Here is a 27346-nt window from a genome sequence, read left to right on the forward strand (position 1 = left end):
ATTTACATAATAAGAAAAAAATCTTACATATTTACCCATGTAGTTAACTTTTTCTGGTGCTCTTCATTCTTTTGAGTAGATCCAGATTTCCATCTGGTATCACTTTCCTTCTGCCTGAAGGACTTCCTTTAACATTTCTTGTACTGCATGTGTGCTGGTGATGAATTCTTTCAGCTTTCAGGTGACTGAAAATGTCTTTTTATTGCTTCACTTTATGAAAGATATTTTTCCCAGGTATAGAATTCTAGTTTTCTTCTCATTTCTTGTGTTTGTTGAGTTTCTAGGATCTGTGGGTTTATAATTTCCATGAAGTTTGGAATGTTTCATCTGTTATTTCTTCAAATATTTTTTTCTGTCCTTCCCCCCTTTCAGGGGCTCCAGTTACCATATACTAGACCACTTAAAGTTATCAAACATCTCACTTATGCTCTTTTAATTTTTAAAAAATTTGGATAGTTTCTATTACTATGTCTAGAAATTCACCATTTTTTTTCTTCTCCAAAATCATAAAGGGCACCTACAAAAAAACCTACAGCTAACATTAGAGTTAATAGTGAAATATTGAACATTTTCTCCTTAAAAGCAGGAGCAAGGTAAGAATGCCATTCTCACCACTTCTATTCAACATGGTACTAGAAGCCTGAGCCAGTGCAACAGGCAAGAAAAATAAAAGGCATACAGACCAAAAAGGAAAAAGGAAAAAGGAAAATTGTCTTTCTTTACAACTGGCAGGATTGTTTATTTAGAAAACCTTCAGGAATATACACAACTACTACCTAATTTTTTAATTCACAGATTACAAAGTTAATTTTTAAAAACTCAATTATATTTTTTTATGCTACTAGCAAACGATTGTAAACTAAAATTTAAAATGAATTTCATGTATAGTAGCATCAAAAAACATAAAATACTTAGGAATAAATTTAGTATATGCAAGATCTCTATACTACATAATATTTTTGAGAGAAATTAAAGAAAAACTAAATAGATAGGGAGATAGATCATGTTCATGAATTGGAAGACAATATTGTGAATCTGTCACTTCTCCCTAAATTGGTCAATAGAGTCAATGCAATCTGTATCCAAATAACAGCAGTTATTTTTATAGACATTGAAAATCTAGTTCTAAAGTTTATATGGAAATATAAAGGACCAAAAACATCCAAAGAATGTGAAAAAGAAGAACAAAGTTTGAGAACTTACACTGCATGACTTTAAGGTTTATTGTAAAGCTACGCTAATTAAGAGAGTATGGCACATAAATTGACAAATAGAGGGAATAGAGAGCTAGAAATAGACCCACACTTATACAGTTGTTTGATATTTTACAAAAGCACCAAGGCAATCCAATAAGGAAAGGAAAGTTTATGCAAGAAATGATGCCATAATAACTGGCTATCCATATGGAAAAATATGAATGTCAACCTCTACATCACACCATACACAAAAATTAATCTGAGATGGATCATACACCTAAATGTAAGTGGTAAAACCATATATTTTAAAAAGGAAACCTTAGAAGAATAGCTTCATGATTTGGGATAGGTAAAGTTGGCTAGCAGGTCACAGATATCAGTACCATAAAAGAAAACATTGATAAATTAGATTTCATCAAAATAAAAAACTCTGTGCCTATACCAGGCAGTTCCTGTTATAGAATAAGTACTCAATAAATAAATATGTGTTGAATGAAAAAACAAAAACTTTGCTCATCAAAAGACACCATTAAGGGGAATTCCCTGGTGGTCCAGTGGTTAGGACTCCACGGTCTCACTGCTGAGGGCCTAAGATCCCACAAGCTGTGCGGCATGGCCAAAAAAACAAAGACACCATTAAGAATATTGAAAGGCAACTGCACCACATCTCTTGCTTAGTTTCTACTAGGCATTTTAATTAGGTGTTAGCATCTTTAGGGTGGAGGCTGTTTTGTTTATTGCATCTAATACAGCATTTAGCGGAGAGCAGAACTCCTGTTAGGGTGAACCAGGTTGTGCCCAAAAAATCAAAATCTCACCAGCTTATAACAACAAAAGAGTGTTTATCTAACATGTTGAATGACCAACATGGATCAATGAGGTAAGAGATTCTGTCACTGCAGTTGCTCATGGACCCAGGATGATGAAGCTTCAATCAAAAAACAAGATTTCACAAAATAGAGTTGTCATATGATCCCGCAATCCCACTCCTGGGCATATATCCAGAGAAAACTAATTTGAAAAGATACATGCACACCAGTGTACATAGCAGCACTATTCACAATAGCCAAGACATGGAAGCAACCTAAGTGTCCATTGACAGACGAATGGATAAAGAAGACATGGTAGATATATACAATGGAATATTACTCAGCCATGAAAAAGAATGAAATAAAGCAATTTGCAGCAACATGGATAAACCTAGAGATTATCATACTAAATGAAGCAAGTCAGAAAGAGGAAGACAAATATCATATGATATTACTTATATGTGGAATGTAAAATGTGACACAAAGGAACTTATCTATAAAACAGAAACAGACTCACAGATGTAGAGAACAAACTTGTGGTTGCCAAGCAGGGGGTGGTGGAGGAGGGATGGTTTGGGATTAGCAGATGCAACTATCATATATAGAATGAATAAAAAACAAAGTCCTACTGCATAGCACAGGGAACAATATTCAATATCCTGTGATAAACCATAATGGGAAAGAACATGAAAAAGAATGTATGTAGGGACTTCCTTGATGGTCCAGTGGTTAAGACTCAGAGCTCCCAATGCAGGGGGCCCGGGTTCAATCCCTGGTTGGGGAACTAGATCCCATATGCATGCCGCAACTAAGAAGTCCTCATGCTGCAACTAAAAGATCCCACATGCCTCAACTAAGACATAGCGCAGCCAAAATAAATAAATAAATAAATAAATAATAAATAAATGAGGGTATATTTTTAAAAAAAGAATGTATGTATATGTATAACTGAATCACTTTGCTGTACAGTAGAAATTAACACAACATTGTAAATCAACTACACTTAAATAAAATAAATTAAACAAACAAAAAAAAAATATTGAAAGACAATCTACAGACTGGGAAAAATATGCAGAGAACATATATCTGACAAAGGACTGCTATGCAAGAAATAAAAAGAACTCTATACTGTAACTCAGTAATAAAAAGACAAACAACCAAATTAAAATGGATAAAAAATTTGAACAAGTACTTCTCAAAAGAAAATAAACAAATGGTCAATTATCACATGAAAAAGTGATCAAGATCATTGGTAATTAGAGAAATACAAATTAAAGCCACAATGAAATACCACTATACACCTATTTCAATGGCTAAATTAAAATGACTGACAGCCCCAAATGTTGGTGAGGATGTAGAGAAACTGGAACTCTCAAGCTCTGTATGTGAGAATGTAAAATTGTATAACAACTTTGGAAAACGATCTGGCAGTGCCTTATAAAACTAAAGGTTTAGTACCCGGTAACCCAGCAATTCCATTCCTAGATAAATATTTACCCAAAAGAAATGAAAACATATGCCTACACAAAGATTTGTACATGAATGTTCATAGTAACTTTATTCATAATAACCAAGATGAGGGAATATCAATAGGACAATCAATGATCCCAGGTGTCCATCAATAGGAGAATGGATAAACAAGCTCTCGTATAGTCATACAGAATACTCCTCAGAAGAATACTCCTCAGGAGTGAACTGATACATGCAACAACATGAAGAGTCTGAAAAATGTATTGTTGAGTGAAAGAAGCCTTAGACAAAAGAATGCATACTGTATGATTTCATTTATATGAAATTCTAGAATAAGCAAAACTCATCTACAGTGGAAAACGTCAAAACATTTTTTGCCTCTGGCAGATGGGGTTGGGTAATGATAAGACAGAGCATAAGAAAACTTTTGTTACCAAGTCCAAGCTCCTACTGCTGTACTTCTTGCAGTACACAGGCCAATAAATTGAAAGACGACTTGTTGGGGCAAGGAATAGCAACTTTATTCGGAAAGCCAGCAGACTGGGAAGATAGTGGACTAGTGTCCCAAAAAACCATCTTACCCAAGCTAGAATTCAGGCTTCTTTTATACTTTTTAGATTGGTTGCAAACTTCTTGGTGCCAGAATCTTTTGTTCTAGCAGCTGTCCATGTAGATCTGGTCGCAGTGTTCCGATAAACTTCCAACAAGACGTTTTATTTTCTGTTCTGCAACTTTTTATCTCTATATGAGTGGGAAAGTATTATACCCTTAAAAGTCAGAGCCTTGAGAATGGGCTATCATGTATATTTCAGGCTACATTCTTTTACAAAGGTGCAGAGCCAGCATGACTAAGCACAGGCAACAGCACAAGGATTAGAGCTAAAAGAATAGACCCAATACGGAGTCCAGTTTGTTCTTCTCTGATACAGTTTCATGAGTGATGGAAGTGTTCTATATCCTGAGAGGGGTTTAGATCACTAGTCATTTGTCAAAACTCAGTGAATGTACTCTTAAAATTTGTGTCTCTTATTATAGGTAGATTTTATATAAAAAAAAAAACTAAAATGTTCTACTCTAGTTAATTATCTGCCTGCTGAAGTATTTAGGGGGACATGTACTGATGTCCACAATTTAAAGTGCATTAAAAATAAGAGATTAATGGATGGAGGAATGGATCAATAAATTTGTCATAAAACAATCTAATAAAATGTTAATGGTAAAATCTAGATGGGATATATCAATGTTCACTATAAAATTCAACTTTGCTGTATGTTTGAAAATTTTAATATTAAAATGTTGAGAAAAAATTAAAAGAACAGAGAAAAATATGTTGTAAAAAGTAAAAGTCCCCCTTTTCCCACCTCAACCTTTGCCCCTTTCCAGAAGTAACCACTATTATTAACAGTTTGGTAGGTATCATTCTGAATCATTTTCTTTGAATTTGCATATATGCATATGTTGAAATATAGAGTGATCTTTTTAAAACACAAAGGGGATTATACTATTCACGTACTGAGTAATTTGCTTTATTCACTTGACATTTTGTCTTGGAGATCATTCTATGTCAGCACATCAGTTTCTTTCTTTTTAATGGCTTTTTAATACCCCATAGAGTGTGCCATAGCTGACCCATTCCCCAGCAGAAATTAAGGTTGCTTAAACTTTTTGGCTGTTAAAAACTTACTCTCCAAAAAAGCTGGGCCAAATCACCTATAATAAGGGTCTTTTTTTAATATTCATATCAATGCCTGATTCCCCACACTCTTGCCAACACTGAATATTATCAATCTTCTTCATTTTCATCTGTCCAATGGGTGAAAAATGTTTTGCATTTTCCTGATTGTTGGTGAGGTTGTAAGTCTCAATATTTTATTGGCCATTTATGGCTTTTCTTTTGTGAATTGCCTTTTCATATTCTTTGCCCTTTTCTCTATTAGGTTTGACTCTTTCTAATTGATTATATATTCTGGATATAATCCTTTGTCAGTTATCATGCTGAATATATAAAAATATTGCCTCCTAGTTTGTGGCTTATGGTTTCACTTTCTTTATAGTGTCCTTTGATTAACAGAAATTTTAATTTAGGTGTATTCAAATGTATAAGCCTTTCTTTATGGTTTGCACTTTCTGTCTTATTTAAGAAATTTCCTACTATCACAAGATCATCAAGATATTCTCTTATATTACCTCCTAAAAAGTTTCCCAGATATTTTTTTTTCTCTGCAGATACATAATCTGGATAATAAGAAAACAGGATGGCATCATGCATAATGTTTTATAGCCTGTTGTTTTGTCATTTAGCAATAGATTTGGAACATCTTTTCATATGAAAAAGAAACAGACCCAGAGACAGAGATTTGTGTGCAAGAAGTTTATTAGGCAGTGCTTTCAGGATCAGCACGTACACGGGAAGGGAGTGAAGCAGGATCAGACAGGAGGGCAAGCTAGACAATGGTGCAGGAGCAACAAGGGCTCCAACTTTGTAGCTTAGAGGGCCCGGTAAAGCTGTCCCAAATTGAAGAAAGACAGCTAGGCCGTTATACTCCCGAGTTGTTAGATGTGGCCTGCCCCCACCCCGGGAACAGGGCATGACACTGGGCCAGGCAGCTGACTTCAATGGAATACAATTCCTCAAGATCGCTGACAGATGAAGGCTGTCAGCCTGTAGCACTCCCAATAGCTGGGCGTCCTGAAGGGTTATCTGAGCAGCACATCACAGAATCCACCTTGGTTAGGGACACTTTTGACTCCAAATAGCAGAAAACCCGACCAACTCTTGCTGAATAAACAGGAGTCAGTCTCACTTAACAGAAGGTCTACAGTCAGTGATTGCTGGCATCAACAGTATCTGTCCTTTTTATCAGGAAAGCAAAAACTTTCTTAGAAGTCCCCAGTAGACTTCCCCTTCTATTTCATTGGCCAGAACTGGATCACAGGTCCATTCCTTAGGGGCAGAGGAAGCTGGGAAATTGGGAACAGGATTGTCAGGATTTTGTGCCTGGAGCAGTGAACGTTCATTGCTAACTGAACAATCTCTGGGCTCTGTTAGCATAGAAGAAAAGGGAAAGGATATTAGACACGCAGCTAACAAGGCCTGCCACAAATAGACCCCTACAAAATTATTTTGGAATAATTGCATATGGGTATAACTTATTGAAACGATCTCCCTACTGCTGGACATTTGGTTGTTTCCAGCTTTCTGCTATCATCCACTGTACTACAGTAAACGTTCTTGTAATTTTGCCCATATGCTCACTTATTTCTTCAGGACGAAATGCTGTACATGTAATTGCTAGGCAGAGGGAATGTACCATTAAAAAATGTTTGATGCAGATTGCCAGGATGTACCTTAGAAAGGCTCAACAAGTTTATGTTTTACTTGAGCAGTGAATGAAGAAGCTTAACCTTACTGACACTGGATATTAACATTCTTATTAATTTTCATCAGTTTTATATTCTTTAAAAAGTACCCAGTTTTAATTCGCATTTTGTATTGATTTTTAGTAACCATTTTTGCTAAGTTTTGCATTGTGGTCTAAAAAATGTGCTTTGGACTGTCTTAGCTTTCTGGAAAGTATTGAGATACAATCAGTGTTTCGCTGTCATGCTCTGGGGGTTAATTCCAGCAGGCCTGAGTTGATTTGCTGGTCAAGGCATGAAACATACTGATTAACAGTGTTTCCTTTTAACCTTGGGTCCAAGGAATTTCAGGGCATTTTGACCCAGTTTTCTAGCATTTATTATCAATAACAATGAAACTGATGATTTGCAGGTGGTCTTGGTGTTACTCACCCCAGAGCCCCACACCCAGAGGGCTCTGCTATTGTCTGGTTACATCTCAAGAAAATGAGTAGGTGTTAGGAATACCTAAATATATACTCATAATTAATATTCACAGTAGCAGCAGAAGAACTATGCGAAAGTACTTTATAATATGAATATTTTTATGACCTATAAATTGCACTCTGTATAAATGCAAAAAATATTTCTAAGATATCACTCAGAAAGGTAAAAGATGGAGAAAAAATCATTTTGCTAATTAATCCAATGAGGAATGACATGTGAATTTAGAAACATGTGCCATAGCTATCTTATTGGGAAACATGGCAGTGCTGTTTTTTTGTTTATTTATTTATTTGTTTATTTATTTATTTATGGCTGCTTTGGGTCTTCGTTGCTGCGCGCGGGCTTTCTCTAACTGTGGTGAGCAGGGGCTACTCTTCGTTGAGGTGCACGGGCTTCTCATTGCAATGGCTTCTCTTGTTACGGAGCACGGGCTCTAGGCGTGCGGGCTTCAGTAGTTGTGGCTTGCGGGCTGTAGAGTGCAGGCTCAGTAGTTGTGGCGCACAGGCTTAGTTGCTCCACGGCATGTGGGATCTTCCCAGACCAGGGCTCAAACCCGTGTCCCCTGCATTGGCAGGCAGATTCTTAACCACTGCACCACCAGGGAAGTCCAGCAGTGCTGTTTTAAAAACACTTACTGAATATGTAGTTCACGAATAATAGACCTCTAACTCCAGATTGTATTTTCTTAGTGAAAAAGGGTTAACCTCTATTATTAGAGCAAAAATAAAACCATAGTGCTATAAATCTGACAAAATAACTTGAATATTTTATTATCTCTAAATATATGAATATATTGTACTAAAATTTCTGGAATAATTTTTATTGTATTTTATATGACTTTTGTATAATCATTGTTGCATTTTATAATTTTTGCACACATTATAGTCGTGCATGTAAGTGCTAAGTATTTACTGGCTCAGAAAAATATTCTTTAAGTCCACATGCACTTAAAGATATAGAAAAATAAATTTAAATAGTCAAAAAAATTTGATATAATTTCTAAATTAATAAGAGTTATCTCTGAAATACAGAGTAATAAACTAACAGTACTAAAGCATGATGTGAAATTACATGGCCACTACAAGAATATACATAGATATTACAAATTGTCAGAATAGTAAAGATTAAAAAGAATTAGACTACTCAATTCAGATGAGAATACAGATTAAATGTAATGCAGTGTAGTTCTTTTGTGAACCAATTTAGCTATATGTAAATAGAGCAAAAAAACTGTTCATACCTTTGATATAATAAATCCGTGTCTGTAGTAGTCTAAGATAATAATCCCACATCTAGAAAAACCGGTATACACAAAGATATTCGTTGCAGCATTATTTGTAATGGTGAAAATTATAAGCAACTTAGATGTCCAAAAGTTGGAGAAGAATTAATAAATGATGAAACCATTAAACTGTTATTTAAATTATAATGTATCTATATAACAGAGTTTAATGAAGCTGTAAAATGGAGTAAGGAAGATCTCTGTGTTGCTGTTAAGTGATTCTGTAGGAGATGGTGCTAACTGAAGAAAAGCAAGGTGCAGAAAAGCTGAATAGTAGGGAATATGTTTTGAGAGTATAAATATAGGTACATATTTTCTGATATTTTTCAAAACAAAGCAATGGAAAGATAAAGCAAAAACTAATACAATAAAAGTGGTTTCCTAAGGGGGGAGGAAAGGAATGTGGAAAGCACAAAGATGGAAGCTAGACCTCTTTGAATATATCTTGTTTTATATTTTTGCTTTGTGTAAAAGATGGCCTCCAAGGATCCCCACCTCCTGGTATTCACATGCTTGTAAGTTTCCTTCAACATTGTATGGTATGTAACTTCCAAGATTAGGCTCTAAAAGACAATATGGCTTCCGTTTTATTCTTTCTTTCTCTCACATCACTTGTTCTGGGGGAAGGCAGTTGCCCTGTTGAACAGTCAGTCCCATGGGGTGAGGGTCTGAGGTCTGCCAACAGCTACATGGGTGAACCATCTTGGAAGCAGATCATTCAGCCCCAGTTAAACCTTGAGATGACTGCAGCCCTGGCTGACATCTAGACTGTATTTCATGAGATACCCTGAGCTAGAACCATCCAGCTAAGCCAACCTAGATTTCCGATCCTCAGAAACTGTGAGATAATGAATATTTGTTACACTGCTGTTTGGTTTAACTTGTTATGCAACAATAGATCATGAATACACGTTGGAGCCATAAAATGGTTTTAAATAATTAAAAAACTGAATATAAATAAAAAGGAAAAAAAAGCAGTCCTTAAAAATTCAAGACAAAGGGAAGCAAATAAACCTAACTATCAAGCTGGTGGCAAAGCTACACAGACAATAATTACTTCAAGTGACTTGCAAACAGTATTTTTACCATACATCCCTAGTGGGATAGATCCTAAGGACAAAAAGAACTGCAAATAAATCTTAAATGACATTCAGTGGTCTAATTGTAAGCAATGATATTGGTATTGTTACCATGACACCATTCTACCTATATAGTAGAATTAAAGCAAATAAGTCGTTATGTTAACATCATTAAGAACCAAGATTTTATACATGAGATAAAAAAGATACAAACACAAAATCAAAGAAATAAGTAAAAATCCTTTGCTCTTTAATTTGGATTGGAAATAGCAGTATTAATTCATTATTTTTTTTTCTCTAAAAAAATGTCTTTCCTAGCTCTGTGCACTAAAAGACCTAAAAGAAATGACAACATAATAGCAATAAATACACAGCAACAAATACATATTTGTGGTGACTAAATATAACTTAACACAAATAAACATGCAGAATTCTTTAGGGTAATGGCTGATTTCAATTATGAGGCTGGAAATATAAAAGATGAACCTGGAATATTCTGTCTTACTAGAAGTTAAGGACTACAAGAGTCAAATTAAACGACTAAGGAACCAACTTTTGATGGATTCTCACTGGCCGAAGATAGGACAATTTGAGCATCAAAAAGCATAATGACTGCAAAGTAGTATATGTATTTATACATCAAATATTTTAAAACTCCATGAGTTAATAATGATACTAAAAAATAAATAAAACCTCACTGGTCACTTTTTGGAGGCTCCTAGGACACCAACTTATTCATCATAAATTTGGCAAAGAATGGAAAAAAAATAAACATTTTTCCTGCCCAACTGTGTTTCAGAGCATCCAGAATTAATGGGAAAGTTCTTCATTATAAAAGAATTCAAGCTCTGAAAGAATGTCAGATTTGGAAAATCACCATCTCATGAAGGAATGGTCTGGGTTATGGAAATGCTTTAATATCTTGATCTAAGTGGTGGTTACATGGTTGCATAATACGTAAATATTCTTCCAGCTGTCCACTTAATTTTTATGTATTTTATTGTATGTCAAGTATACCTCAATTTAATAATTTTACCTCAATTTAAAAAAAAATCCCCATTATACCTTCCAATGAGGTGTAATAGGAAGTACACAGCATCCTATGAAATATCCTTGGCAAAAAACTGAACCTGAATCTAACCAGGGCTCCAGGTGTAACTACCAGCTCACAGAAAATAAAGAGGACAGAGGGACTTCCCTGGTGGTGCAGTGGTTAAGAATCCGCCTGCCAATGCAGGGGACACGGGTTCGAGCCCTGGTCTGGGAAGATCCCACATGCGGCAGAGCAACTAAGCCTGTGCGCTGCAACTACCAAGCCTGCGCACTAGAGCCCGCGTGTCACAACTACTGAGCCCGTGTGCCACAACTACTGAAACCCACTCGCCTAGAGCCCGTGCTCTGCAACAAGAGAAGCCACCGCCATGAGAAGCCCGTGCACCACAATGAAGAGTAGCCCCCGCTCGCCACAACTGGAGAAAGCCCATGCACAGCAACGAAGACCCAATGTAGCTAAAAAATAAATTAATTGAAAAATTAAAAAATTAAAAAGAGGACAGAGGAACATGTTAAATGATACCAACAGGGTACAACAAGACAAATTTAGGGTATGGGACATTCTACAGGACAAAAGACGTGGTTTCTTTGGTGAATTAATGATATAAAAGGGAAAGAGAAAGGGGAAGGAAGGGTCATAGATTGAAAGAGACTTAAGAGACGTATTAACCAAAACAATATCGGGATATTGTTTGGGCCTTGATTGAAACAAACCAATTCTAAAAAGTCAATTTTGAGACAATCAGAATCATTTGAACACGGGTGATATTAAAGAATTGGTGTTAATTTTGTTTGGTGTGATAGTTGTATTGTGTTCTTAAAGTCTGTATCCTGGTAGATACTTAAGTTTTTATGGGTGAAATTATATGATTTGCTTTAAAATACTGTCGGGGAAAAATATGGAGGGGAATAGATGACTCAAGAAAGCTACAGGGGTAATAACTGTGGAAGCTGAGTGATAGATAAACTGGGGCTCCTTAAACTTGTCTCTTTATTTTTGTGTATGTTATTAAGCTCTTAAGTTATTAAGCTTCAAACTCACCCTTCTATCCCTTGTGATTCTGGGGATGGGTTTCTACCATCCACATTTCTGCTTGCCAACTGCTCCCCCTCAGACTCTGACTACAGGGGGTTGATAGAGGGAGACTGCAGGGCTGGAGAAGAATGAAGGAACTTAAACTCCTTTCTGTTCTTCCTTGTTCCTTCCTGCCAGCTTTCTGCCTCTGTCAGCATCCCCCCAGGAGCATTTCTTCACCCCTAAACCAGCAGCGCCTTTCAGGTCTACAAGCTGAATCCAGTTTGCAGTTTTCCAACATTCACAGAATGAGCCTCATCAAACCCCCATCAGAAACAACAGCATGAGGTGAGCAGCAGCCCCTCCTCAGAGGTCTGGGTCCCAGCCCCATGGAGCCCATCCTCTAAGCTTCTAAATTGTAATAATTCCATTCTCTTTCCTTTGTACCCAAGCCCTGGGGGTGGTAGCAGCTTTCTGCTTTCAACTCCAAGATAACTTAGAGCTCTCTTCACCATTTGAGTTACCTACTTAACAACTTTATGGCTACTTCACATTTTTTTATATGAAATCCTGCCTCTTCAAATAACTAATGTGGCTTCTGCCTTCTGACTGGTCCCTGACTGAAAGGTACACCCATCAGTCATTGGTTGAAGGCTGCTTCCAGAAAGGTTCATTTCCCAGCATTTCCCATCAGCCACAGGGGTGGCAAAGTCGACACCTGCAGCAGGGCAGGCTCCAGTGGCAAGAGAAAACCCTCAGGCAAAGTACTCCAGGAGCTAGCACTGGAAGTTGGGCCAGTGAGCACTAAAGTGATAAGGGATAGGGAACAAGGGCGGGAGGGGTGAGAGGTGTGACAATGTTTGCTACACAGCCAAATGCCTTTATAAAAAATTAATTTCTCGTTACATAAGCATTCATTATCTTTGAAAGACACTTAGTCATTAAGCATAAGGCTAAAGTCCTCTCAATCACCAACCCCCATCCTGATTCCCCTCTCTTCCTTCCTCCCTAGAGGTAACCACTGTTATCAATTATCATTTATTGATACATGTGTTTTTCTACATATATATGAATGTAAAACATACATGACATTATTTTGTAAGTTTTTTTGTTTCGTAGTATACATGTCTTCTTGCAATTTGCTTTATTCACAAAACAATTTGTCTTGGAAGTCATTCCATATTATGACACATAGATCCACCTATTTCTTTTTAACTGCTGCATAATATTCCCTAGTGTGCATTATGCCATTGTTTATTTCACTGTCAGTCTATGTTCACAATTAACAAAATTCTATGATTAATATCCATGTCTCTGTGTCTTTGTACCGGTTTAGGAGTGTTTCTCTATGTTAGATACAGAGTAGTAGAAATGCTGGGTCAGGGAGAATGCATATTTTTAAACCTGCATTAGATGTTAAAAATATGTCTTCCAAAATGTAGTTCCAATTTGCAAGCTGTGATATTGTGGTTTATAATAAGAAATATAGGACTTCCCTGGTGGCACAGTGGTTAAGAATCCGCCTGCCAATGCAGGGGACACGGGTTCGAGCCCTGGTCCGGGAAGATCCCACATGCCGCGGAGCAACTAAGCCCGTGCGCCACAACTACTGAGCCTGTGCTCTAGAGCCCACGAGCCACAACTACTGAAGCCCATGCGCCTAGAGCCGGTGCTCCGCAACAAGAGAAGCCACTGCAATGAGAAGCCCGTGCACTACAACAAAGAGTAGCCCCCGCTCGCCGCAACTAGAGAATGCCCACGCACAGCAACGAAGACCCAACGCCGCCAAAAATAAATAAATAAGTAAATTTATTTTAAAAAAATAAGAAAGGAATATATAGTTGGTCTTCATCCTTATTTCTAGCAGAGTTCCTAAAATCCTTGGAATTTCCTAAGTGATGAGAGCAACAAAAGTGTCTTTGTTATGTTAATGAGGTGACTCCAGAACTGCACCTAAGGATGGGGGCTGGTTGCCAGGGGAACCAACCTTGTGATTAGAGGGTTGGCACTTTCAGTCCCACCTTCTAACCCTGGAGGAGGCGAGGGAGGGGAGGGGAGCTGGAGGTTGAATCGGTTGCCAATGGCCAATGATTTGATCAATCTTGACTAAGTAATGAAGCCTCCTTAAAAACCCAAACCGGTAGGGTTCAGAGAGCTTCTGGGTTGGTGAACACGTGGTTATCTGGGGAGAGTGGTGCTCCTGGAGAGGACATGGACGCTGCTTGTCCTTTCCCTACACCTTGCCCTAAGGATCTCTTCCATCTGGCTGTTCCTGAGTTATATCCTTTTATAATAAACCAGTGATCTAGTAAGTAAATTGTTTCTCTGTGTTCTTTGAGCTACTCTAGCAAATTAATTGAACCCAAGGAGGGGGTCATTGGAACTTAGCCAGCTGGTCAGAAGTATAGGTCACAGCCTGGGCTTGCGACTAGTTTCAGAAGTTGGGGGGTGGGGGTGAGGGTCAGTTTTGTAGGACTGAACCCTTAACCTGTGGAATCTGGTGCTGTCTCCAAGTAGTGTCAGAATTGAGTTGAATTCTTGGACACTCTACTGGTGTCCGAGAATTATTTGGTGTTGTGTGGGAAGCACCCCCCTCTCACCAAAAAACCCACACACATTCAAATTGGGTCCAGGAATCCAAGAATGGGTGTCAGTGAAGTGGGATTTGCTAGAACGGCCCTGTCTCATAGAAACTTGTGTTTTGGGAAGAGAAAGGATGAATGGGGGTGGGGAGGTACATCTAGCCTTGTTGTTAGAAAATTGTGAACTAGTTTGGGAAGTCGTAACGAATTTGCTATTCTGCTTCCCCTCAAGGGTCTTACAGATGCTAATTTAAAACTTTAGGTTAATTAACAAGAGAATGGGAAGACGCTGAGAGGAGAGTCGACTTTTCTTCCCTATTAGGTGGAAACTTTTAAATTGTTTTTAAGAAATAAGGTGAATATTGACTGGGGTGAAACAAAGAGGAATCACAAAGGAGAGTCCTGGACTTCCCTGGCGAGCCAGTGGTTAAGACTCGGCGCTTCCACTGCAGGGGGCATGGGTTCGATCCCTAGTCGGGAAACTAAGATCCCGCAAGTCACGCGGCGTGGCCAAAAAACCCACTAGAAATAGATGGAAATTCTGGAGTGAGAATTATATAAATAATAGCTTTAAGGAAAAAAAAAGAGAGTCTCGGGGACTCATCCCAGTAGGGTGGGACTCTTTAGATGGTTATTAAGAAATGGGATGAATAAAATGGACATTGATGGGGTTAAAACAAAGATTTATTTTATTTATTTTGACCGCGCCGTGTGGCTTGTGGGATCTCAATTCCCTAACCAGGGATTGAACCTGGGCCACTGCAGTGAAAGACCGGAATCCTAACCAGTAGGCCACCAAACTCCCCAAAACAAAGGTTTAACATAGCACTACCTAAGGTTGGGTGGGCCAAAAGGACCCCTATTTACCCCCAATATTAAAGGGCCCCAAACAAGTCGGCTCTATTTACCCCAGTCTGGAGAAATTTAAAAATCTGGAAAGCGGGACTTCCCTGGTGGCACAGTGGTTAAGAAACCGCCTGCCAATGCAGGGGACACGGGTTCGAGCCCTGGTCCGGGAAGATCCCACATGCCGCAGAGCAACTAAGCCCGTGCGCCACAACTACTGAGCCTGCGCTCTAGGGCCCGAGAGCCACAACTACTGAGCCCGCGTGCCTAGAGCCCAGGCTCCACAACAAGAGAAGCCACCGCAGTGAGAAACCCGCGCACCGCAACGAAGTGTTGCCCCCTCTCTCCACAGCTAGAGAAAGCCCACGCACAGCAACGAAGACCCAAGGCATCCAAAAATAAATAAATTAATTAAAAAAACAAATCTGGAAAGCAAACATCATAATGAGAAACATGACCAGTAATTGCTTGGGGCAGTGCTTAGGCCTATTAATCAAGATAAAGATTGACAAAAGGGGCAGGGTCCCTAGGCTCGACCACTCGCTGGGGACCTAAAGCCTTTTACACAAGAGTCAGTAAAATGGACAGGGGGTGGAGAAGAGAAGTTTCCAGTACTCATTGATATGAGAATCCCATGAACCCATTGGTGAAGCCCTTACTCGGGCTACGATTAGATAGAAAGAAAGTAAAAATGTAATGGTCGATAGAATCCTGAAAGTTGAAATGTGTAAGCAGGTATTATGTCAAGAAGTTGTGTCAGCTTTACCTGAATGTTTTATGGGAATGGCTATTACGTCTGGCTGGGGAACACTTCCCCTCCCTAGTGCTGTAAAATCCAAACCTGTGGATGAAGTCCTAAGAGAGGCTACACTTAGGAACGTAATTGATGGTGGAATTAAGGTAAATGTTTGTAGGAGAATTGGTATGTTGGAACAGGCTTTATGTGAAGTGGTGGTGTCTCTTTTACCTGATTGTGTCATGGGGACGGACATTGTATCTGACTGGGGAATGTTCCTCCCACCGAGGATTGTAAAACAGAAGGCACGTAACTCCACTCCTCGAGCAATATTAATGGCACTTGCTAAATGGGAACCAGTAAGACTGCCTGAGCCCACACAGCTGGAGTGCCAGTAGGGACAAATCCTCTGTGCCATAGCCCTAAGTGGAATGCAGACTGGGACTTAACGGCAAGAGCGCATGCGCACTCCCGGCAACAACAGGGACTTGGAACTAGAGAATTTCCATTTGAGGGCTATTTACTACCTTGTTATTGGGCATTATTAATTGAAGCTACCCCTATGACTGAAGGACTTAAAGTGATCTTGAAACCGAAATACCCACAATGTCTCGGGTGATGTCAGAAACACTCTAACGGGGATGGAGTGCCCAGAAGAGTTCCAGAACAATATGGAAATGGGTTATACAGGATCTTGTTATTGGGAGAATGCAAGGAGGAGATAGTTAGGAGCGGGGAGCTTCTTTTCCCCTAGGACTGACTCTGGAACTGTGTGAGGAGCTGCTGGATTCTATCATCATTTGGACAGTGCCCTGTAAACAGTTCTCAACAGACAAAGAGCTGCTTGGTTTGTGGACAGCAGTTCCACAGTAAATGGACAATATCCTTGATCGAAAAAGGTAAAAACAAATCAGTTCAGTGGGAAGCAGTGATGGAAGAATTGAACAATGTTGTCTTTGGGTTTTTACTGACTCATGGGCAGCGGCCAATGGCCTGGCCATACAGTCAGACAGAGGGCAATGGAAACCTGGCCTATTAAAGGGATGCCCATATGGAAATCACTATGGGAATTTGAGGGGTGCATTAAAGGAGGACATGTCGATGTTTGTCCGAAGAACCCCCTTCCAGGTTTGGGAGGTGACTGGAATCAACCAGCAGATATTCATCCCTGTGTGCTCGCTGGAGGTGGCCACCTGGGTCTATGAGATGAGTGGACGTGGGGACGCTGCAGCAACACAGAGATGGTCTGGATCTCCATGAGGTCCTCTTGTTCCCTCAGAGGCGCAAGATGCCAGTAAGAGCTGTTCTGTCAGCAAGAGAGACAGAGAGTGCGGAGGCCTGCGTGGCAGATTCTGGTGGGAAGGCCTTGACCATAGCTGGCAAGTGAGGCTGAGGCTGGAAGCGCTGGGGGCTCCAAATGGGTCCTGACAGGCACGATGCTGACTCTGGCCTGGGCTGTGCATACCCGGCGGTAGATGCAAATGCTCAGGGTGTCAGGAAAGAACCCGAACTCAAGAGAGCGCACCAATCTGGACATCCGAGCATCATTTCTTCAGACCAAGGAGCACACTTCACCAGCTCATAATGTCCAAGGACGGACAGCGAGGTATCCTCCTCAGAGTTTGATAGAGAGTCGAAAGGGGCAGTTAGAACAGTGGTGGTCTATAACGGGGGATAGAAGCCTGAAGGGCTGGCTTCCACGCCTTCACCACTCACATGAGTGGGGCTAAAGGGTTTCCTCACTGGGTAGATTTCTCTGTTTTTCTGGTGAATCTGGGGGAAAGGCGAAGGTGCTGGTATTTTTTCTCCCCACATCACTTCAGCTTTTTTTTCTCCCTACTTGATGTAGGGGTCACAGGACCAGGGCTGGAAACAGGGATGATTCCTGAGCAAGAAACTGTAACTGTGTTTTTAACCTCTGTGTCAGAATTCCTGAGGGCCTGAAGGGGCAGGATGTGCCTTCACCCCATCTGACAAAATTGGGATTAACAGTGGATGCAGCTATATTGCCTGGAGGTAAAGATAGCCCGCTAGTTCTGTGCCTGTGTAACTTTATCTGACTAGATGTGCACTGAGGGGGAGGCGCTTTCTAGACTAGTATTGCTGCCTGCGATCTAGACGAGCACCGTGACCGAACCTAATGTCCCTTCCAAAGGTAGGAAAATTTGGATATAAATGGAGAGAAGGAAAAAATAGTAGCTGAGGGTAAGGGAATGACTAAATAAATGGGTTATGTAATGAGGGACATCCAATATTATGTTAACATCTCAAAAGAGGCTCAGAGCAAGAGGTGATACTGTCTCATACCAAATGCCTGAAAGGATGAAGCCATATACTGCTGACACCACTCTTGCTTTTGGAACCTGACAAGATCAAACTGAATCTTGCAAACCTGAGTGGCCTCTCCCTGTGAGACATTTTCATACGATCTGATGCTGGATTGGATATTTATTAATGACTGAATGGGATTCTAGTAATGGGCCGGTATCTTTTGACTTTTATGATTGTTTTGCTGTAGGGATCCACATCTGAAGACCAGGGAGTGAACTGTGATACTGTGACCTATAGTAAGAAATATATATCTTTGGTCCCCAATTCTGGCAGTTACTAAAACCTTTGGAACTTCCTAAGTGATGAGAGCCACAAAGGTGTCTTTTATTATGTTAATGAGGTGGCTTTTGTACCTAAGAATGGGGGTTGGTTGCCAGGGGGACCAACTTTTTGATCAGAGGGTTGGAACTTTCAGTCCCACTTCCTGACATCAGGGGAGGAGAGGGGAGCTGGAAGTTGAATCCATCACCAATGGCCAATGACTTAATCGATCGTGCCTGTGTAACGAAGCCTGCATAAACACCTAAAAGTACAGGGTTCAGAGAGCTTCCGGGTTGGTGTACATGTGGAGACGTGGGGAGAGTGCTGAGCCCAGGGAGGGTATGGAAGCTCTGCACCCTTTCCTCACACCTTGCTCTATACATCTCCACCATCTGGCTTCCCGAGTTGTAGCCTTTTATAATAAACCAGTGATCTAGTGAGTAAAATGTTCCTCTGAGTTCTGTGAGCTGCCCTAGCAAATTAATCGAACCCAAGGAGGGGGTTGTTGGAACCAAGCCAGTTGGTCCGAAGTACAGGTCACAACCTGGACTTGGGACTGGTGTCTGAACTGAGTTGCCAAGGAGGGCATGGTTGGAACCTCGAATCTATAGCCAGTTTGTGAGAAGCACAGGTAACAGCCCGGGCTTGGGACTGGCATCTGAAGTGGGGGTGGGTTGGGGGCAGTCCTGTAGGACTGAACCGTCAACCTGTGGAATCTGATGCTGTCTCTGGGTAGATGGCGTCAGAACTGAGATGACCTGAGTTGCATTCTTGGACACCCTGCTGGTGTCTGAGAATTGCTTGTTTGTTTGGGGAAACCTCCCCACATTGGAAATTGGATCTCAGGGCACCTAAAAGGCAAGAGTACTAGGAGGGTGCCAATGCCCTTCTCACTACAGAACTCAGTAGAGCTGCCTTAGCCTACATGTCCCATCTGGCACTGCGCTGGGCCCCTTTAGCAGAGGATAACCCAGTGGGGAGAAAGCTAGCTGTTCACCCCAACCACCCCACAAACCACCAGGCATCTTTTGCACCCTACTGTCCATGGGGCTACCAGGGCAGGACTAACTATAATGCCGCAGGAGACACCAAAGGGGTGCCTTCAGAGTGGCAGCAGTGTCTGTGGTGTCCCCTGAGAGCAGTCTCAAAGAGACTGTTGATATGGGCTTGTTCCTGGGCCTATGGGACAGCCCCTTACTACTCCAGGAAATAATTACAGTAAGTCCACTACATACAAACGAGTTCTGTTCCGAGAGCGCGTTTGTAAGTCCAGCAAAGTTAGCCTAGGTACCCAATAAACACAATCGGCTATATAGTACTGTACTGTAATAGGTTTATAATACTTTTTACACAAATAATACATAAAAAACAAACAAAAAAATAAACATTTTTAATCTTACAGTACAGTACCTTGCAAAGTACAGTAGTACAATAAACAGCTGGCACTTCTTAGCACCAGCTACATCACCGCTGCTTTTATGCTTGCTTCTGGACATCCCGGGCTTGAAATAAAGCTACTGTACTACTGTACTCTATACAGTACTGTACAGTAAAGTGCACAAAAGCACAACCACTTGTAGAGGATGCACGCACGTGACAATGTACGCCAGACACGTGAATTAACATGCGAATGCACGTTTGCATCTTTGAAAGTTCGCAACTTAAAGGTTTGTATATAGGAGACTTACTGTAGTTGCATTTGGGGGGCTCTGAAGTCCTTGCTTGACGCCGGGGCAGAGCGATTAGGTTACCCATAGCTTTTGTTTTATGCCACTAACAATGGACCCTGTGCCAGTGGGAGTGGCATCTGCAGGAGAAAAGCTAGACCTAGGGGTTTCTTTCAATTACCCCTAAGCATACCTGGGGCTGGGATCCACAGTGTACTTGGCCATGTCAATATCTGGAAAAAAATTTTTTTCAGGCAAGGGAAACAACAAAGGCCTAGGATCTGAGGTGAGAATATGCTTATCGTGTTGAAGGAATGGTCCGAAGGCTGGTTGGAATAGAGTGAGGGGGGCAAGTGGGATATGGGGTCAGAGGTAATGATGGGGATTGGAGAGTACATCAGCTTTCCAGCTCACTCCTGTTCAAGGGTTGTTTTAAACCTCCAAGCTTTTCCAGACTGTGCTCTCGGTTTCTTTGGCAATTCAATTCCCTCAAACCTGGGTAGGCCTCTGATCTTTTTGCTTCTAGGCAGTTTCCCATTCCGTAACCATATTCAAAGTTCTTTCCTAGACATAGTTAAGTCTGCTTTATGTATTTGCCTCCTTCTTCCCATGCTTTTCCCTTTTCAAATGAATAGTGGCTACCTTGCTGCCGTCTCAAACAACAGGCTCAGATAAGAACGAGGGACACCACCACCCTCAATCTGATTTAAAAGACGAATTTTTTTAAATTGAAATATAGTTGATTTACAATGTTGTGTTAGTTTCAGGTGTAGAGCAAAGTGATTCAGTTATACATATATATATATTTTTATAGGTTATTAGAAAACATTGAGTATAGTTCCTTGTGCTATACAGTAGGTCCTTGTTGGTTATCTATTTTATACTCAGTCTGATTTTTGCTTCAGGGAAGAGTCCCTCTGTTTAACTGAGGAGTCTTTTTTTTTTTTTTAAGTGAGGAGTCTTAATGTGCCTTTGTGTCAAGTGCTCAAGCAGTCCCTAAGCTGCGGCCTGGTGGCTGATACCATTGCAGCTGTTAGGCTGGTAAAAGATAATGAGGCCAAATGCATTTAGATTGTATATTACAGAGACCACATAAGCGAGATCAGCATGGTCTCCGCTCCCCACGTCCCTAGTTCCACAGCGTAACGCTGAATACGAGGAGCCAAATGACAGCCCACCGGCCTGCTAAGTCGTTCTGCTGGGGAGAAGCCAATTCTAAACTACAGCCAAGCAGTTTTCTAGACAGCCACGGAAGCTAGCAGCTGAACCATAGCGGAACAGTGGGGAGGGTAGAAAGTGTTGCCCTCCCCAGAACCAGGGAGATGGGTGAGAAATGGCCTTGTGGCAGTCTCCCACAAGATAGTGGGCAGCCCCTCCCGTCCTTATCTCCCCCTGTTCCAGGAGGAATCACAGAGCCTTCTGCCAAGTCCGGGTCAGACTGCTCACAGGCCTTGCTTATGTGGCCTATATGGAGATGTGCAAGGCCATCAGCATGTCCTGATAGCGCCCGTCCTTTACACTCTGTCACACAAAGCCTTTTTCTCTCTTGTTTTTTGGGATTCAAAAACAAGAGCTTTTCTAGCCCTGTATTCCCCAATTTCTTATCTCTTTTCCTTTTTGCCCTTGAAGCCGCCAATTCTGGCCTGAGCTTTTCCCTTCCTTGTAATAATACCTTGTTAAACACAGCAAGTAACCATCAATACACACTATTAACATTGCTTTCCATCCTGTTTCCCTAAAGCCATCGGCTCAGGAGGCACTTGGACTGACTTCTTTTTTTTTTTTTTTTTTTAATTTATTTATTTTTGGCTGCATTGGGTCTTTGTTGCTGCATGTGGGCTTTCTCTAGTTGTGGCAAGCGGGGGCTACTCTTCGTTGCGGTGCACGGGCTTCTCATTGCGGTGGCTTCTCTTGTTGCAGAGCACAGGCTCTAGGCGCGCAAGTTTCAGTAGTTGTGGCACGCGGGCTCAGTAGCTGTGGCGCACGGGCTTAGTTGCTCTGTGGCATGTGGGATCTTCCCGGACCAGGGATCGAACCCGTGCCCCCTGCATTGGCAGGCGGATTCTTAACCACTGTGCCACCAGGGAAGCCCCCGCACTTCTTTTTAATACAGATGTTACCTTTATCAAGCATTTTGCTGCCATTTAATAAGACTCTCCATCTTTCCATCCTCCAATATCAGTTTCCCATTGCCCACTGGCTCAAACAAACAAATTTCTTTATTGCTCATCTTAGAGTACTGGGTGGGTGAACAGGTCACTGGGACAGTTCTCCATGCAGTCATTCAGAAACCTAGGCTGACAGGACTTCGCTATCTTCAACACATGGCTACCAAGGTCATCCGTAGGGGTAAGGTAGAGAGCAATCTCTATTGTAGCAAGCTGGAAGGGGAGAAAGAATATAGGAGTATGCTTGGGAGTTTTACATGGTCAGGCTGAAAGTGGAACATGAAATTTGTTCTCACATCCCGTTGTTTATAATTTCATTGTCTGGCCATACCTAACTGCAAGGGAGGCTGGGAAATGTGTCCCCAAGAAGAAGCGGAAAGCCTGGATTAGGTGAGCAGCTAGCAAACTCTGCCACAGGGTGCTATGGAATAGTGTATTGGCAGTGCGGGTGGTCAGAAGTGGCTGAATTCTGGGTTTATATTGAAGGTAGAGACATCAGAATTTGTTGATCCCAAGGTTTTTGGCTTGAATAATTTGGAAGAATAGATTTACCGTAAAAGACTATTGAGAACTCAGTTTTAAGCATGTGATTTTTTAGGTGCCTGTGAAGCATCCACGTGGAGACATTAAAAAAGCAGTTGGGGGCTTCCCTGGTGGCGCAGCGGTTGAGAATCTGCCTGCCAATGCAGGGGACACGGGTTCAAGCCCTGGTCCGGGAAGATCCCACATGCCACGGAGCAACTAGGCCCATGAGCCACAACTACTGAGCCTGCGCATCTGGAGCCTGTGCTCCGCAACAAGAGAGGCGGCGATAGTGAGAGGCCGGCGCACCGCAATGAAGAGTGGCCCCCACTTGCCGCAACTAGAGAAAGCTCTTGCACGGAAACGAAGACTCAACACAGCCAAAAATAAATAAATTAAAAAAAAAAAAAAAAAAGCAGTTGGGGGACTTCCCTGCTGGCGCAGTGGTTAAGACTCTGCACTCCCAATGCAGGGGGCCCGGGTTCGATCCCTGGTCAGGGAACTAGATCCCACATGCTGCAACTAAGAGTTCACATGCTGCAACTAAAGATCCCGCATGCTGCGACTAAAAGATCCTGCGTGCCACAACTAAGACCTGGTGCAGCCAAATAAATAACAAATAAATATTAAAAAAAAAAAAAGGTATGTAGTGTTTTCTCATGTTCTAATTTGCATTTCCCTAATGGTAATGATGATATTGAGCATCTTTTCAAGTGCTTTTTTGCCATCATTATATATACATTTTTTTTTTTTTGGCTGCATTGGGTCTTCGTTGCTGTGCACGGGCTTTCCCTAGTTGCGGCGAGTGGGGATACTCTTCGTTGTGGTGTGCGGGCTTCTCATTGCGGTGGCTTCTCTTTTTGTGGAGCACGGGCTCTAGGTGCACAGACTTCAGTAGTTGTGGCACGCGGGCTCTAGAGCACAGGCTCAGTAGTTGTGGCGCATGGGCTTAGTTGCTCCACGGCATGTGGGATCTTCCCAGACCAGGGCTCAAACCCGTGTCGCCTGCATTGGCAGGTGGATTCTTAACCACTGAGCCACCAGGGAAGTCCCTTATTTGGTGTATTTAGACCACTGATGTTTAAAGTGATTATTGATATGGTTGGATTAATATTTATTCCTGTTTTCTACTCATTGTCCTTGTTTTGTGTGTGTGTGTGTGTGTGTGTGTTTTGTCTTCTCTTTTTCTGCCTTTTTTCTTTTTATGAGATATAACTGACATATAACTATATTAGTTTCAGGTGTGCAACATGATTTGATATTTGTATATATTGAAAAATGATCACCACAATAAGTCTAGTTAACATCTGTCACCATACATAGTTACAGAAAAAAATTTTTTCTTGTGATAAGGACTTTTAAGATCTGCTCTCCCAGCAAGCTTCAAGTATTGCAATACAGTATTATTAACTATAGTCACCATGCTGTATATTACATCCCCATGACTTACTTATTTTATAATTGGAAGTTTGTACCTTTTGATGCCCTTCACCCATTTGCCCACCTACCACCAGCCATCACCCCCCAGCCTCCGCCATCTCTGGCAACCACCAATCTGTTCCTGTATCTATGAGCATGGTTTTATTTTTTAAAGATTCCACATATAAGTGAGATCATACTGTATTTGTCTTTGTCTGACTTATTTCACTTAGCATAATACCCTCAAGGCCATCCATGTTTTTGCAAATGCCAAGATTTCATTCTTTTTTATGGCTGAATAGTCCATTGTATATGTATATACTACATTTTCTTTATCTATTCTTCTGTTGATGGACACATAGGTTGTTTCCATATTTTGGCTATTGTAAATAATGCTGCAATGAGCATGGGGGTGTTGCCTTCTCTGGTTTTAACTGAACATTTTATATGTGACTCCATGTTCTCTCCTCTCTTAGCATATCAGTTATACTTTTTTTTTAGTGGTTGCCCTAGAGTTTGCAATATACATTTACAACTAGTCCAAGTTCACTTTCAGATAACACTATACCACTTCATGAGTAGTTCAAGTACCTTATAACAGAGTATTCCAAATTCCCCCCTGCCCCGTTCCTTATAATATTGCTGTCATTCATTTCACTTATCCTTTAGCTATCACACTTATTAATTATTGTTATTACTGCTAACGTTGCTATTATTATTTTGAACAAATTGTTATCTGTTAGGTCAATTAAGAATAAGAAAAATAAAATATCTTATTTTACCTTCATTTATTCCTTTTTTCTTTTTCTTTCTTTCTTTTTTTTTTTTGGCTGTGCCGCACGGCTTGCAGGATCTTAGTTCCCCGACCAGGGATCGAACACAGGCCCTCATCAGTGAAAGCACAGAGTCCTAACCACTGGACCACCAGGGAATTCCCCATTTATTCCTTTTCTAATGCCCTCCCTCTCTTTCTTTCTTTCTTTCAAGTTTCTAAACTATGTTATTTTCCTGCTTTCTGAAGAATTTAATTTTAACATTTCTTGCAAGGCAGATCTACTGGCAACAAATCCTCTCAATTTTCTTTGTCTGAGAAAGTGTTTATTACTCCTTCACATTTGAAGGATAATTTGGCTGGATACCAAATTCTAGGTTGGTGGTTTTTTCTTTCAACACTTAAATATTTCACTCAATCCTTCTCTCTTCTTGTTTGCTTGGTTTCTGAAGGGAAATCCAATGTGATTCTTATTTTTGCTCCTCTATAGGTAAGGTTTTTTTTCCCCTCTGGCTTCTTTTAAGATTTTGTCCTTGGTTTTCTACAATTTAAGTATGATATGCCTAGGTATAGATTTTTTTGGTATTTATCCTGGTTGGTATTCTCTGAGGTTCCTGGATCTGTGGTTTGGTGTCTGTCATTAATATTGGAAAATACTCACCAATTGTAAGTTCAGACATTTCTTCTGCTCCTTTTTCTCTTTCTTCTCCTTCTGTTATTCCCATTATGTGTATATTATACCTTTTATAACTGCCCCCACAGTTCTTGGATATTCTGTTCTGTCTTCTTCATTCTTTTTTTCTTCTTTGCATTTCAGTTTTAGAAGTTTCTGTTAACATATATTCCAGCTCACTTATTCTTTCCTTGGGCATGTCCAGTCTACTGATAGCCCATCAAAGGCATTCTTCATTTCTGTTATAGTGTTTTTTACTTCTAGCATTTCCTTTGGATTCTTTCTTAGAGTTTCCAACTCTTTGCTTACATTACTTGTCTGTTCTTAATGTTGTCCATTTTTCCCACCAGAGGTTTTAGCATATTAATCATAGATTTTTTTGAAAATTCCTGGTTTGGTAATTCCAACATCTCTTCCGTATCTGAGTTTTGTTCTGATACTTGCTCTGTCTCTTGAAACTGTTTTTGTCTTTTGGTATGCCTTGTAACTTTTGGTTGAAAGCCGGACATGATGTACTGGGAAAAAGGAACTGTGGTAACTGGCCCTTTAGTGATGTGGTGGTAAAGTGGGGGAGGGGAAGCATTCTATAGTCTATGATTAGGTCTTAGTCTTTTAGTGAGCCTGGGCCCTTGAACTGTGACCTTCCCAAGTGCTCCTCATCCTTTCCCCCTCCCTCCCTTTAGGTGAAACAGGAAGGCTAGAGCGGGCTGGAGTTGAGTATTTATCTTCCCTCTTGTAAAAGGCTAGAGGGACCAATGTCCCAGCCTGCATCACTTAGGCTCTAGTAATACCCAAGGTAGTTAGGCACTGTTAAAAAAGTTTCCCTTGAGGGCAGGCCTTTGTTAAGAAGAACAGACTACTCTGGCCATATTTCATAAAGGTTACTTTTCCCTCCCCCTACTGAGAGTCAGGAGGGGATTTTTCTTCAGTCTGCACAAAACATGGTGGAACTCCTAGAGGTAAAACTTACAAAATTATGGGGGCCCTCCCCACCCCAACCTGGCATTTTTAGGTCTCTAGCTTTTCCACACTGAACCTCCAGTGATTTATCGATTACAGTTTAAGTTTTCCTGCCTCAGTACTGTGGTAGGAAACAGAAGCTGTGGGCTTCTGTTCCAACGCTTCTGCTCTGGTAAACTGTGATTCTGTGTATTTGCCTGTCTCTCCAGTTTGGGGGGCAGCAGTCAGCCCTGTGATCTCAGTTTTCTGATGGATTTAAAAGGAGTTGTTAATTTTCAGTCTATTCACCTTTTTTCTTGCGAGGGTGGGAGTAATGAATTCTAAGTTCCTTACATGTTGGATGGGAAGCTGGAAGTCAGCATTTTCTTATAAGAGCAAAAGATTAAAAACATGCCAAATATGCATCAGTAAATGACTGACTATCCAAATTATGCTGCATCCACCTAATGGAATACTATGCAATCAAAACAGTCAGCTCTAGATGTCTTAATATGGAAAGATCTGCCAGATAGTTTAAGTGGAAAATGCATGGTGCAGAAAAGAAATAGCATGCTAACATTTGCTGAATGTTCTTTGAAGTGAAAGAATGTTTGTTTTAAAAAAGGGTATGTATACACACGTACTATTTAAAATAAAGAAAATACAATTTTTAAAGATTA

Source organism: Balaenoptera borealis, assembly GCF_965194805.1.
Source record: "Balaenoptera borealis genome assembly, chromosome: X".
Lineage (NCBI taxonomy): Eukaryota > Metazoa > Chordata > Mammalia > Artiodactyla > Balaenopteridae > Balaenoptera > Balaenoptera borealis.